Raw genomic sequence first — 12,870 nt, forward strand, 5'->3', positions numbered from 1 at the left:
AAAAAATTTTTGCCACAATGATGGGTTTTACAAATGCTTCATGAGCAAGGATATAACTAGAAGGGGCCATGGGCATCCCAGAATCTGGTGGTTAGTGAGTAATTGTAGAGGTTGGAAGCACAAAAAAAGAAATGAGGTGGACATACACATCCCTTAATTTCTTGCCAATTGTTTGGATCTGGGGATGGCATTTCCTTTCATTATTTCCAATATCTTCAATTTTCTCATCATTACTCTAGAATTTTTAGTATAATAAATACATTCTAAATTATGGGGAGCTCGTGTGGTAAATGACTAGCTATTGATGAAGTTATGGGGAGAAAACAAAAGGTAAAAGATTGTTGGAAACAATTGGGTTCCTGGCCTTCAGCTGCTCTTCCCTACTAGAACCTTCTAATTGAAGTTACTAAAAGCTGTGCTTTGCCTAGAGGATCAGAGGATGGGATTTTCACCTGTTGGCCATTGACTGCAGGGTATTTAAGCCTCCATGATGCTATTAAAGAGGGGCTTATTGTACCTGTGATTGGAGGTCCGTGTGTTGGTCTGTCTCTGCGTGTGTTTCCTCAACCTCCAGCCACTTGCCCGAAGTTCGTGAACTGGGTTCTAGAGCTTAGAGCGCAGATGGGGGTCCGCGGTGCGCAGCAAAAATGACATCTGAGACTCAACTTGAAATCGCTCTTGAAATAGATGTACCATATTTTGGATGAAAATGATACCTTTTTTCTATAATTCTGCATGCTAGAATTATTGCTAACAGTAATTAAATTAAGGCAAGACTATGCTTGCTCAATTATTCCTTAAAGTGTTTTTCTCAACCTTCTGTACATTACTGTGATTTTAGTCATTAATTATGACATATATTTGTTGGGGCAGTCTCAATATTACTGTATTAGTAATAAACAATTCCTTTCCACATACCACCAACCTACATATTATAATTATTAAATCTAAATTAATACACTGATGGGTAATGAGTTCTCTTGTCAGGATTCTAATCATAATTTCCGTACGTTGTCCTTACACATCATTATAAATTGTTTTTCGTATGTAGGCTATTGGCCTTATATTTGGTAACACAGTTTGTTCCTTACTTGATTACTTTTTTTCAAATGATTGTTACACTAAGATGAGGATACAAGATAGGGTAGATGGATTGGTTGGTAAAGTGAATGCTTCCAAGCATAGAAACATGAGTATTATCCTCGGCACCAATACAAAGAGACTGGTTTGATGGTACTATACTTGCAATGACAGCAATGAAGAAGAAAAGACATGCAGGTAACTAAAAGCATTGTTGAACAGCCAACTTCCCCTCTTTAGTGAGTGCTATGTTAGAGAAGAACTTTGTGTAAAAAGTCAAGGTGGATAGTGACTTAGGAAAGATATTCAAGGATAGTTAATTGTTGGCCTCTACATAAACACACACACACACACACACACACACACACACACCCAAAAACCACATGCACTCATACACTCATATCACTACAAACATGTAATAAATGGATAAAATATTAAAATGTAAAAAATAAATACATAAAAAAGTGTATGGTTTCTGAGGACGCACTTTAGGATGAGATATGGACTTCACACACACACACACACACACACACACACATATATATATATATATATAAATTCAAGCTTCATATTAACACGAGTGTACACACTAGTGTACATATTCACTAATGATAATAACAAATAAAGAAAATGAAGAATACACAAGAAAATTTTTCAGAGAGAAAGAAGCTTCTGACATCCACGGCCACGCCAAGGCAATGATGGAAAAGACCATAACTATACTCAATAAGCAGGAAACTGTTGTGTTAGATAATTTAAATTGATATCATTGAACTATGAAAGCAAAGATAATGTTAATTTTCAGCTTATAAATGCTTTCATAGCTTTTAAGAAAAAGTTGAAAAATAAAACATTCAGAAATAATGTAGGGAACAGGACAAGTTATTAATAGCTGGGAGTATATTAGAAACTTATTTGCACAGTAACAAGCATACTTTACCACAATCAAACAGAAAATCCATGATCACTGCTGACACACTCTGGAAAATTAATTGATTTGATCCCAATTTTGGCTATCTTATTTTCTTAACTGACTTCATTATGAGTTACTTATGCATGCCATTTGTTTAACTGTTTTCTTTAGCTCTGATGCTCTGATTGGTCAACTCTGCCAAAGACATGCTATTAAAGACTAGTGCACGCAACCAGACAAAGTGCAGGCTAAAAGAGCAAAGACTTCTGCTGTCTGTGGGTGAGGCCGTGGTCTATGAGAGGATCATGGTCCTTCAGCACTGCCTGTGGATGTTGCTCTTACTCTCCACATGGTCCCCAACTGCACATGCTAAGTACAGCAGCCCTCCAGAAGTAGTGATACCCTTGAGGGTCACTGACACTAGTAGATATAATATTTCCCCAGATTGGCTGTCCTATAGCCTGCGCTTTGGAGGAAGGAGACATATTATCACCATGAAGAACACTAAATACTTTATATCCAGAAACTTTCTACTGGGCACCTACAGTGGCAAAGGTAACCTCCTTGCAGAACAACGTTCTGTGCAAAGTGACTGCTACTACCATGGTTATATATATGGAGACCCAGAGTCCACCGACATTACTAACACCTGCTTAGGAAGTTTGCAAGGCATGCTAGAGATAAATGGCACAGCTTATGAAATCATGCCAAAGAATCTGACCTCCACATTTGAACATCTCATATACAAAATAGACAGGGAGGACTCCGAATTATTTTCTAAAAGATGTGGGTTAACAGAAGAGGAAATAGCTCGACAAATGAAGATTCAAGAAAGCAAAGACTCCACACTTATGCAAAGTCAATATGAGAGTTGGTGGACCCATCACAAGTATGCTGAATATTAGGTGGTAATAGATAATCAACGATATGTTTATAGAACAAATAATGTCACAACCTGTATGCGAGAAATGCTGCAAATTGTCAGAGGAATAAATGGATATTATCTTCAGATAGATACTCACGTCGTTTTAACAACACTGAAAGTTTGGACCCAAACAGACAAAATCAATGTAACAAGATCCATAGATGAGGTCCTAACTAATTTCTGTAACTGGAAAGAAAAGAACGTTGACAATTACTTTAGAAATGATATTGCACATCTTTTTGCCAGGCAAAATTATGGTGGCTTTTTAGGGCTAGCTTATGTGGGTCCAGTTTGCACAGCATCTAATTGTGCAGTTAACAGTTTCATGTCTGATATAACAACAGACCTGGCATTCATTATAGCACACGAGATGGGTCATAATTTAAGTATGGATCATGATGAGAAATACTGTACATGTGGGTCGTCAAAATGTATAATGGCCCCATCAAAATCTGATTCCCTTAGATTCAGCAACTGCAGTTATGAGAGTATGTATTCCATGATAACCAGGACAACATGTTTATACAATGATCCAGATATAGTCGTAACCATGAACCTCACCTTCTGTGGGAATGATGTGGTCGAGGAAGGAGAGCAGTGTGACTGTGGATCCTGGGCATCCTGTCTTCATGATCTGTGCTGCAGCGAAGGCTGTGTGTTTAAACCCAATGCTGAATGTGCTCAAGGGCCTTGCTGCAAAGACTGCAAGTTCAAACCACCAGGAACAGTGTGTAGAAGACAGAAGAATGAATGTGACCTTCCAGAGCGGTGCAATGGTACTTCAACTGAGTGTCCAGAAGATGTGTACAAGAAAGATGGAAGCCCTTGAGGGGGTGACGGCTATTGCTATAAAATGAAATGTCCTAAACGGGAAGAACACTGTCAGGGGTGTTTGGCAAAACAGCCAGGAGTGCAAATAAGGATTGCTATGTGAAAATGAACAAACAGGGTGACCGTTTTGGTAACTGTGGTAACGATAGCCATAAGTACAAAAGATGCGATGATGCTGATGTACTCTGTGGACGCATTCAGTGTGAAAATGTAGGACATATTCCACTTAGGAGAAGCCATGAAACAGCATATTGGGCTCCCTTCAATAATGTCAGCTGCTGGAGTATAGACTATCATTTTGGAATGACATTAGGGGACAGTGGAGCAGTGACAGATGGCACTGATTGTGGTCAAGATCTTATATGTGTTAACAGGAAGTGAGTTCATAAGTCTGTTTTATTAAGTAACTGTTCAGCATTCCAGTGCAATATGAAAGGAGTCTGTAACAACAAACATCACTGCCATTGTGATGTCAACTGGGAGCCACCACACTGTCTACTAAGTAGCTTTGGAGATAGTACAGACAGTGGACCTCCTCCAAGGATATATCCTAAGAAGTCCAAGGTGGGTAAGCTCATACTAGGTTTTTTAAATCTTTTTTTGGTTTTGTTACTTCTTTTGATATTCCTAATTACAAAAAAGAAATCACAGCACAAACACAAACTAGAAGAAATGCTAGAGTCAGAACCTGAACCTCTCATTGAAGCTTTACCTGATGATTTACCTCAGAAAGATGACATAAGTAAAAAAAAAAAGGAAAGAAATAATAAGAAAATATTTACTCTATCAGAAATCCATCACGTATTAGTTTGTTGACTTCTGAACATAGAAATATTACTGGGTGTGTAAGAAATCCCAGTCCAGAAAATCTGGAGACCACCTTGCTTGATTTTCAAAATCATTCATTACCAAATAAAAGGAAGGCCTCCCACACTCACGCTTTTTTTATTTTAATCAGATTGTTGCCTTATTTTTAATGGAATTAATGTCTGTTGGCTATTAGCATGGGTCCAACCAATAATCTCCTGACTGTGTTTCTTTTCATATGTTTTTTCTCAGCTCTAAACCCCATCTCCTTTACATTTTGCTCTGTCACATAGTAAGAAGGAATCTCCAAATACCAGTTCCTCAAGGCAATTCCTGTATGCTAGAATCTGACTCTTGGGAAGCCATAGTGAGATATGAAACTTGAGAGAATGGTTTTGTGGTTCCTGGCATGGTTGTTGCAGTCTCAGTTCTCACCTGGATGGTGACCTTACTCCACAGATAATTTTAACATGGATTTGAAAACTCAGCAAAATATCTGTCCTAGTTAAGGTTAATATTGCTATTATGAAACACCATTACCACAGCAAGTCAGGTTGGAGAGAATTCATTTGGCTCTCATTTCCTTATCACTATCCATCATCTGAGGAGGTCAGGATAGGAACTCTAAAGGGGCAGGAACCTGGAGGCAGGGATTGAGGCAGAGTCCGTGGAGGGGTGCTGTTTACTCACTTAGTCCTCCTGCCTTGCTCTTTGTTCTTTCCTTTACAACCAAGGTTCAACAGCCAGAAGTGGAATCACCAAAAAAAAAAAAAAAAAAAAAAAAAAAAAAAAGTATTTGCTATTTGCTACTGGGTTTAAGGGACAGATTAACATCAATCCATTAATGGAAGATGATTTCAATATTCCTTTCTCCAGTACATATGTGATCATGTGATCTAAACAAGAATTGTACAAAGAAAAACAAAAATAATTGGCATCATGAATCATAATGGGCTTGATATTGATATTAGCTACAGAATGTTGTACCCAAACACAACAGAATATATACATTCTTTTCATCAGCACATGAAAGCTTTGGGGACCAGGTTAATTAAAGGATGTCTCACAGGTCTTTATGAAAGGATAACAGGAACTAATTCTATGTTTTTATACAGCTAGGCTGGGTCCAGGACCTTGAGGGTGTCAAGTTTTCAGTTCCTGGAAACTGGACTTTTCCCCTGAATGTCTGTGGTAATCAGTATCAAGGTGCTGTGTGCTTGCTCTGTGACACACTTGAGATAGCCTGTGTTCCCTTTACACTACATTACTTGGTAATCTTCCTGATGATTCTGTCCTGTTCTGTGAGAGTTTCCTGCTAACTCTGTTCATGTACTGCAAATAGTACCAGAAACAGTGCTGCTAAATAAATGTGCTGGCCTGAGTGATCCACGAATGTAGTCCTCCTGACCCCAGAGTTCTGTCCTGTTCATTTTTTTTTTTGAAACAGGGTTTCTCTGTGTAGCTTTGGAGCCTGTCCTGGAACTCACTCAGTGGAGCAGGCTGGCCTTGAAATCACAGAGATCCACCTGCCTCCTTCCAAGTGCTGGAATTAAAGGTGTGTGCCACTACCACCTGGCTGTTCATTTTCTTATCCATGGTTCTCCCTCACTGAAACCTTGCAATTTGAAACCCTCATTTGTGCAGACTCAGGTTGCTGAAGCTTTTCTAAAATAGAACACATTGGGGAGCACAAAGCAAATAATTACAAGTTCAAAGAGATCAGATAACACATTGTGTCATACCTGATGGTAATGGAATAAAATTTAAAATTCAGAGAAAATAAATTTCTAGAGTATATGCTAATGCATAGAGATTCAACAACTCATTGTTGAATTATGGGTGGGTCCAAGAAGAAATCAAGGAACAAAAAAGTGTTCTTGAAAATAAATGAACCTCAAAACACAATACAACCAAACTTCTGGAATACATAGAATGCAATTATAGTTCCAAGTACCTACATTGAAAAATAAATCAGACCTCTAGGACATGACCTAATGATATAATGTAAACAAAAATATTTTAAAAAAAATAGAAAACTTAGCCAATGGTAAAAAGCTATAAAAATCAGAGCAGAAATCAATGAAATTTAAACAAATAATATAAAGCTATCAAAGAATCTAACAGCTGGTTTTAAAGCAAAGTTGCAGACCCTTCACCCAACTCATCCAAAATAAGTTAAGAGCGGACCCAAATCAATGGAGCCAGTGGCGAGGAGGGAAACATGACAGCGTACATCAAAGAAAATCAGATCACTATAAGTGATTACTTTAAAAAGCCAGTACTCCTCGTGGAAGCAATGGTGACACAGTGAGTCACACAGTCAACTTTTTATCCACATATCTTTACTTATAAGTATTCCTTGCAAAAAGTCACTGATCTGATTCAAGGCCTCTGCTTTATGTTATACCATCAATGTTGGGCTTTCACTAGAACACCTCTTGGTTGCTGATTTTTCTTTCTTCTTTTTCTTCACTATTTTATTTTATTTTATTTTATTTTATTTTATTTTGGGGATAGTTTGCAAAAGGGGCAGGGAAATTAATGGGTTAGAGATGCATGATGTGAAAGGCATAATAATAAATAAAAAAGAAAATTAAAAAAAGATAGTACTCCATTAAGCTGAGAAACCTGAAAGAAAAAAAAGGAAAGGAAAAGGTTACCAATATAAATTAACAATCTAACGAGACTTATAAAATTTGTACGATTGAAATAGTAATAAAAGCCCTTCCAGCTTAAAAAAGTGGTACAATGCCAGTTGGATTCATAACAGAATTCTAACAGACATTCAGAAAAGGTTTATACCCCATCATTCTCAAACATTCAAGAACATAGTAAAACAAGGAAGACATACAAACTCCTAAGGAACCAATAACACCATAATACCAAAGCATGGCACAATAAGAACAAACCTACATCCAATAGCCATGATGGATATAGACTCAAAATTCTCAATAAAATACTTGCAAACAGAATGCAGACATACATTACAAATACTATGTTAGAGGAACAAGTTATCATTATTCCTGAAATGCATGCAAGGATCAACATATACAGTTGAATAAATGTAATAAAACCATGATTTGATTTTATATAAAATCACACGATCATCTTTAATAGACACAGAAAATGCCTTTTACTAAACCCAACATGATTTTATGATGAAAGTCCTAGAGAATGTAGGATTAAGAGAACACAGCTCAACATACAAAAGTCTGTGTATGAGAACCCTGCAGTGAACATCAACCTAAATGGCGAAAAAATTAAATCAATTCCACTGAAATCAGAAATGAAACAGATTCCTACCCTCCCCACTCCTTTTCAACATTATGCCTGAAGTGCCTGCTGAGGCAATGAAGCGAGAAAAGCAAAATAAAAAGATACATAAGAGGAAAGAAGAAATGAAACAGTGTTTGTAGATGTCATAAACTATACATTAAAAATACCAACAACTCTACCTCAATTGTAAAATGTATCCTGCCAGTAAAAGAACTGGCTGAGAAAAATACCTTGCTTGTTTACATTTTGTTAATCTATAGCAAGTTGCTTGGACATCAGGGTAGATGGATTCCTGGGGATAATTTGTTTATCACCTGCAATATGTAAAATGTTTAATCATGTAAGGGATATAGAAAACATTTTGGGTTTTTCTTTTACTTGTATTCATTATAATCATTCACTTGAAAAATAGAATGTAACCTCAAGGCAAAACACCACTAGAAACAGACTCTCACTTGGCAATGATTCATCAGAAAGTGTAGGAACTTGCAGGCTTTTTTCTTTCACACTATATTGGACATTCTTTGGATGGTTTTTAGTTTTACTCTATCAGTCATATATGCAATAGCTATAATTTTCCTTTTTCCCCTAGTCTTTCAGCTGAACTAGGCGCCTCCTTTTTAGCCAACTCTTCATATTCTACTTTCCTTAAGAGGAAGTTCCCTGCTGTTAAGCAAGCTCTCACCACCTGAAACTAGTCATATGGTGTCATCCATCTGTCAGTGAGTCCGTCTATTAAAGTAATTGTGTACGGGGAAGTGGGACCATAGTCTACCGTAGCCTGTTTTATTTTGTTCAAGTGTTTCAGAAGCCCCTGGACAGGAACTGACTAGAAAACGTCTTCTCTATGGAATACTTTTCATGGTACACGAAGAAACCATGAAAGTTTCAAAGGAGCGAGAGAACCAAAAACATTACCTAGCTGTGAGTCTTAGGAACCACAAAAAGAGCTAGCATGGCATGATAGCCCTAAGGATGCCATAGTGGCATTCATGTCTTGGCTGTAAAAACAAAGTCACTGATTGTGCTTAACAACTTTTCAACGAGAGGAAAATCATGTCTGGTACTGGAAATCTAGCAAACTATCCAGGGATAGTGAAGTCATGGATCTTAAAGGAAAACTTACAACCACCTCTTTAGTAATTCAGTATAATTCCTAACCACACTCCAAATATCCTTGCTTATACTCACAAATAAGTGTAGTCCTTACCCCTAATCAAAGAAACTTCTCTTTGCAACAGATGGAGGATATTACAGAAAACCACAACCAATTAAAATGAAGAGTTATGAACCCAGTCTCAGTGGATATACTGATAAAACTATTCATATACTTAAGGCTCAGGTTAAAGAGAGGGCTGAATGAATGTAAGGGCCAGAGAATTGGGGAGATTTTTGGTGGAATTGTGCCTCCTAGTAATCTCATAAGCTACACGTACAAAGTCTTATCACTGTGACTGACCAAACATGAATAGAACAAGGACAACATCAATAGGCATGCCAAAACAGATGTGAGAAAGTCCAAGAGGCTTCATCTTAATACAGAAAACTTTGGGACAATAATAAATGGTAAGAATGGGGAAAATGGCCTTTTCCAGGGAAGAGCAGACCAATTTGTAATCAATAACAAATGATAGTCCCTGAAATCATACATAATAATATTATCATCTGTGCAGGTCGTATTTAGGAATATATATGATTAATCACTTATTTATATAAATATTTTATATATATATATATATATATACACACAAACACACATGTATGCATATAACAACATTGGAAATCGGGTCCAGGATCTGGAAAGAGATCAAAGAAGATAATAAAAGAGGTTTGGGAAGAAGGAAAGGGAAGGGGAAATGATGTAGTTTTCTTATACTCTCATAAAATTAAAAATTAATTTTTTTCAAAATGGAAGAAAAAAAGGCAAGAATGTGATATGTGAGAGAAAAATAAACATAAACAAATCAATTGTATTTCCCTAAGGAAAAATTAAGCGAACCAATTTTTTTTTCAGAAAAAAAATGAGATCAGCATAATTGAGGTAAAATTTCCTGTACATTTCCTCACGATTAGCATACAAAGTCTGTGGTCCAGAGAGGCTAAGGCTGCAGCTCGTGCTGGCAGCCAACCTTGGTACATTAAGAGTCAGCAGGTGAATCTTGTTTTGAAGGAGTGATAGAAAGCAGCTGAGACTTGGCATGTTGAGATGCTGTGGGCAGAGGAGACGTGTAGTCTCAGTTGTGGTAGAAGCTGCAGGATTGAAGGGATCCTCAAGTAACGGAATCATATAAATGAGATCATATAAAAGAAAGCCCATGAAAGGATACTGGAATAAGTATAGGCCATTTGCAGCAGGAGACCCCAACATTTTGGAAATGCCAGTGCCATGGGATGACCAGCAAGGGCAGCAGCAGCCATGAAGTGGCACTGTCTGAGGCTGTCAAAGAAGCTGCATGTGCTATGGATGGCTAAGCCTAAGTCAGAGAACTAGTTGCCAAGGACCTTTGGAACCAAGAACACAGTGAGTGGGTCTCAGACACCAAGCACTAAACTCTTTCCACTGCTGGACTTTGATTTCACTTTAATAAGATTATTAATATTTTCTGACTCTTCCATTTTGAAATAAGAAGTAATTATTTTTATTATTTTACAAATGCCCACAGTTAAGAAACTGGAAGTAGAGAAACGCTTTGAACTTTGAAAGAGATTTTGCAGAAGTTAAAGAAGTGGAAATATGGTCAAAGGGACTGAAACTTACAGACTGTGAGACTTTTAAAAGCAGAATGTTTTATACTGTGATATTAATTCTAACATGCCATCATCCAAACAGGAAAGAAACTACAAAGGCCTGCATGGGAATGTGTGTATTTGTCCAGTTGAAAGCTGGCTAATTTTATGTTAGCTTGACACCCACTAGAGTCATTTAGGAACAGGGACGTTCAGTTGAGAGAATGCCTTCACAAGATTGGCCAGGAGAAATATATGTAATTTATTTCCTTGGTTAAGGATTGGTATGGCAGAGTCTAGCCAATGTGGGCAGGTGATCCTGATCACTGTCAACAGCAGGCCAAGCAAACCACTAAGAGCAAGGCAACAAATAGCACTATTCCATATTTCTGCTTCAGGTCCTGTTTGCAGGTTCCCAACCTCAGTGCCTACTCTGACTTCCCTAAATGATAGACTATAAATTGTAAGAAGAAATAAACCCTTTCCTCCCCAAGTTGCCATTGGTCATGATAGTCTGTCATGGCAATAATAACCCCAACTAACACAATGCATTTAATTACATATAAAGTGTGTATTCTATTTTTATATACTTTATCTTTTTCAGTGCTCATGGAATTTTCTATCAAAGGTTTTCGTGTACTCTGCAGAATAAAGGTGTAGAGGCTCTTGCTGTCAATGCTGAGAATTTAGGTTTTATCCTTCAAACTTACGTTGTAGAAAAGACACACCTGAGGCTAAGTTGTACCGTATTTCCATGGGTATCCTGTGGCACAAATGAACTCTGACACATATAAGCACACAGGCACACACACAGAGACACACACACAAACAAATACACATAAACACACACACATGCTCACACAAACATAATGCACAAACATATGTAAAAACAAGACCAAAATGGTTTTGCTGTAGGAGCAGCAAAATGTTCAAAAAGAGCATATTGTGGTTTTAATAGCTTGTTTTTACCTGATGAAACTCAGTTCTGATACCAAACTTTAGAGATAAAACTCACTTTACTCTTGTCTCCACTCTTCCCATGCATTTACAATTTCTTTATGAGTTTACTACTCTCCATAATTTATATCCTGTAACAAAATTTTGCAATCACTATTATTCTACAAAGTTTATTTCTAGGACTCCCACTAAAAATGCAGTTGATCACGCCCCGCCCCAATGACTACAACGTCACAGCATGTTGAACTTCCTAGGAAACCTACCAACACTTCAGTTACACTTACAGGTAGTCTCATATCACACACTACTGCTCTCTTGTTTCCGAGCAAACAATCCTGTCAGCATTTCTTGAAAGGGAGATCTGTTTGCACTGAATTCCCTTACTTCTATTATGTCTGGAAATTCCTTCCTCACTCTGTAACCTCTGTATAATAAACCCGACTTTTCTGGTTACAATATTCTTAGTTGATCCCTCACTAGCCCACGGATTGTTTCATCTGGCATTCCTGTTCTTTTATTCCTGGTGAGAGATCTGCTTCCAAGCACTTTGGTCACTGGCCTCTTTTTCCCCTTTGTTCAGCATTTCCTCTTTCTCTCAGTGTTGCAACCTTGAATACTATGTGTGAGGAGACTGCCTTATTTCAATTTTACCAGTGATTTTTCACAGCTTACATCAGTTTGAGTTTTTGTTTTTGTTTTCGTATGTGTGAAGTTTTCTTACTATTTGTTTGAATAAATCCTGCATGCACTGATAGTTCTCCCATCTTCCCAAATAATGGACAGGTCTCTTGATGACATCTCAAAAAGCTCATAAGATAATCTTCTTCCTTTCCATGTTCCCTGTCTCCTCTGCATTGTGAGCTGCACATCTATGTCATATATCATGCTTCAGCCTAATGAGTTCTGCACTAGATTTTCTCTGCTATAATTTCCAATATGTTTGTCTTTTGGATTTGTTTTTTCTCCCCCATATTTTTTTCCTTTCACTACAAAGGAAATATATATATATATATATATATATATATATATATATATATATATAATCTTGTGTTTGCAGTAGTTTTACCTGAGTCACCTTTGTAAGTGATTCATAGCACGTGCATGTGATGATGAATATGGAGATTTTGGGATAACTTTAGAAGGTGGGTTCTATTCATGAACTGTGGGTTCAGGAGCTGAACTCTGGAGTCTTGTTTAGATGGAAATCCCTTTTTCCTGGCCAGTAATCTGATTATAACATCTGTAGGAATTTTTTTTTTATTTCAGTGTCATGTTAGTTTTCTTCTGATGAGCATATTATTTTTCACTTGCAATTCAGTAAATTTTCTTAAACTCGTTACTTCGAATTTATTCT

At 37.2% G+C, this 12,870-nt stretch overlaps 1 pseudogene; it reads left to right on the plus strand.

Moving 5' to 3' along the window:
- The first annotated feature begins 2,265 nt into the window (after positions 1-2,265).
- The window catches only part of LOC125413976 (disintegrin and metalloproteinase domain-containing protein 26A-like), a 29,669-nt pseudogene continuing 19,064 nt past the window's right edge, over positions 2,266-12,870 (plus strand).

This window comes from Myodes glareolus, chromosome 23 (assembly GCF_982192425.1).
Source record: "Myodes glareolus chromosome 23, mMyoGla1.1, whole genome shotgun sequence".
Classification (NCBI taxonomy): Eukaryota; Metazoa; Chordata; class Mammalia; order Rodentia; family Cricetidae; genus Myodes; species Myodes glareolus.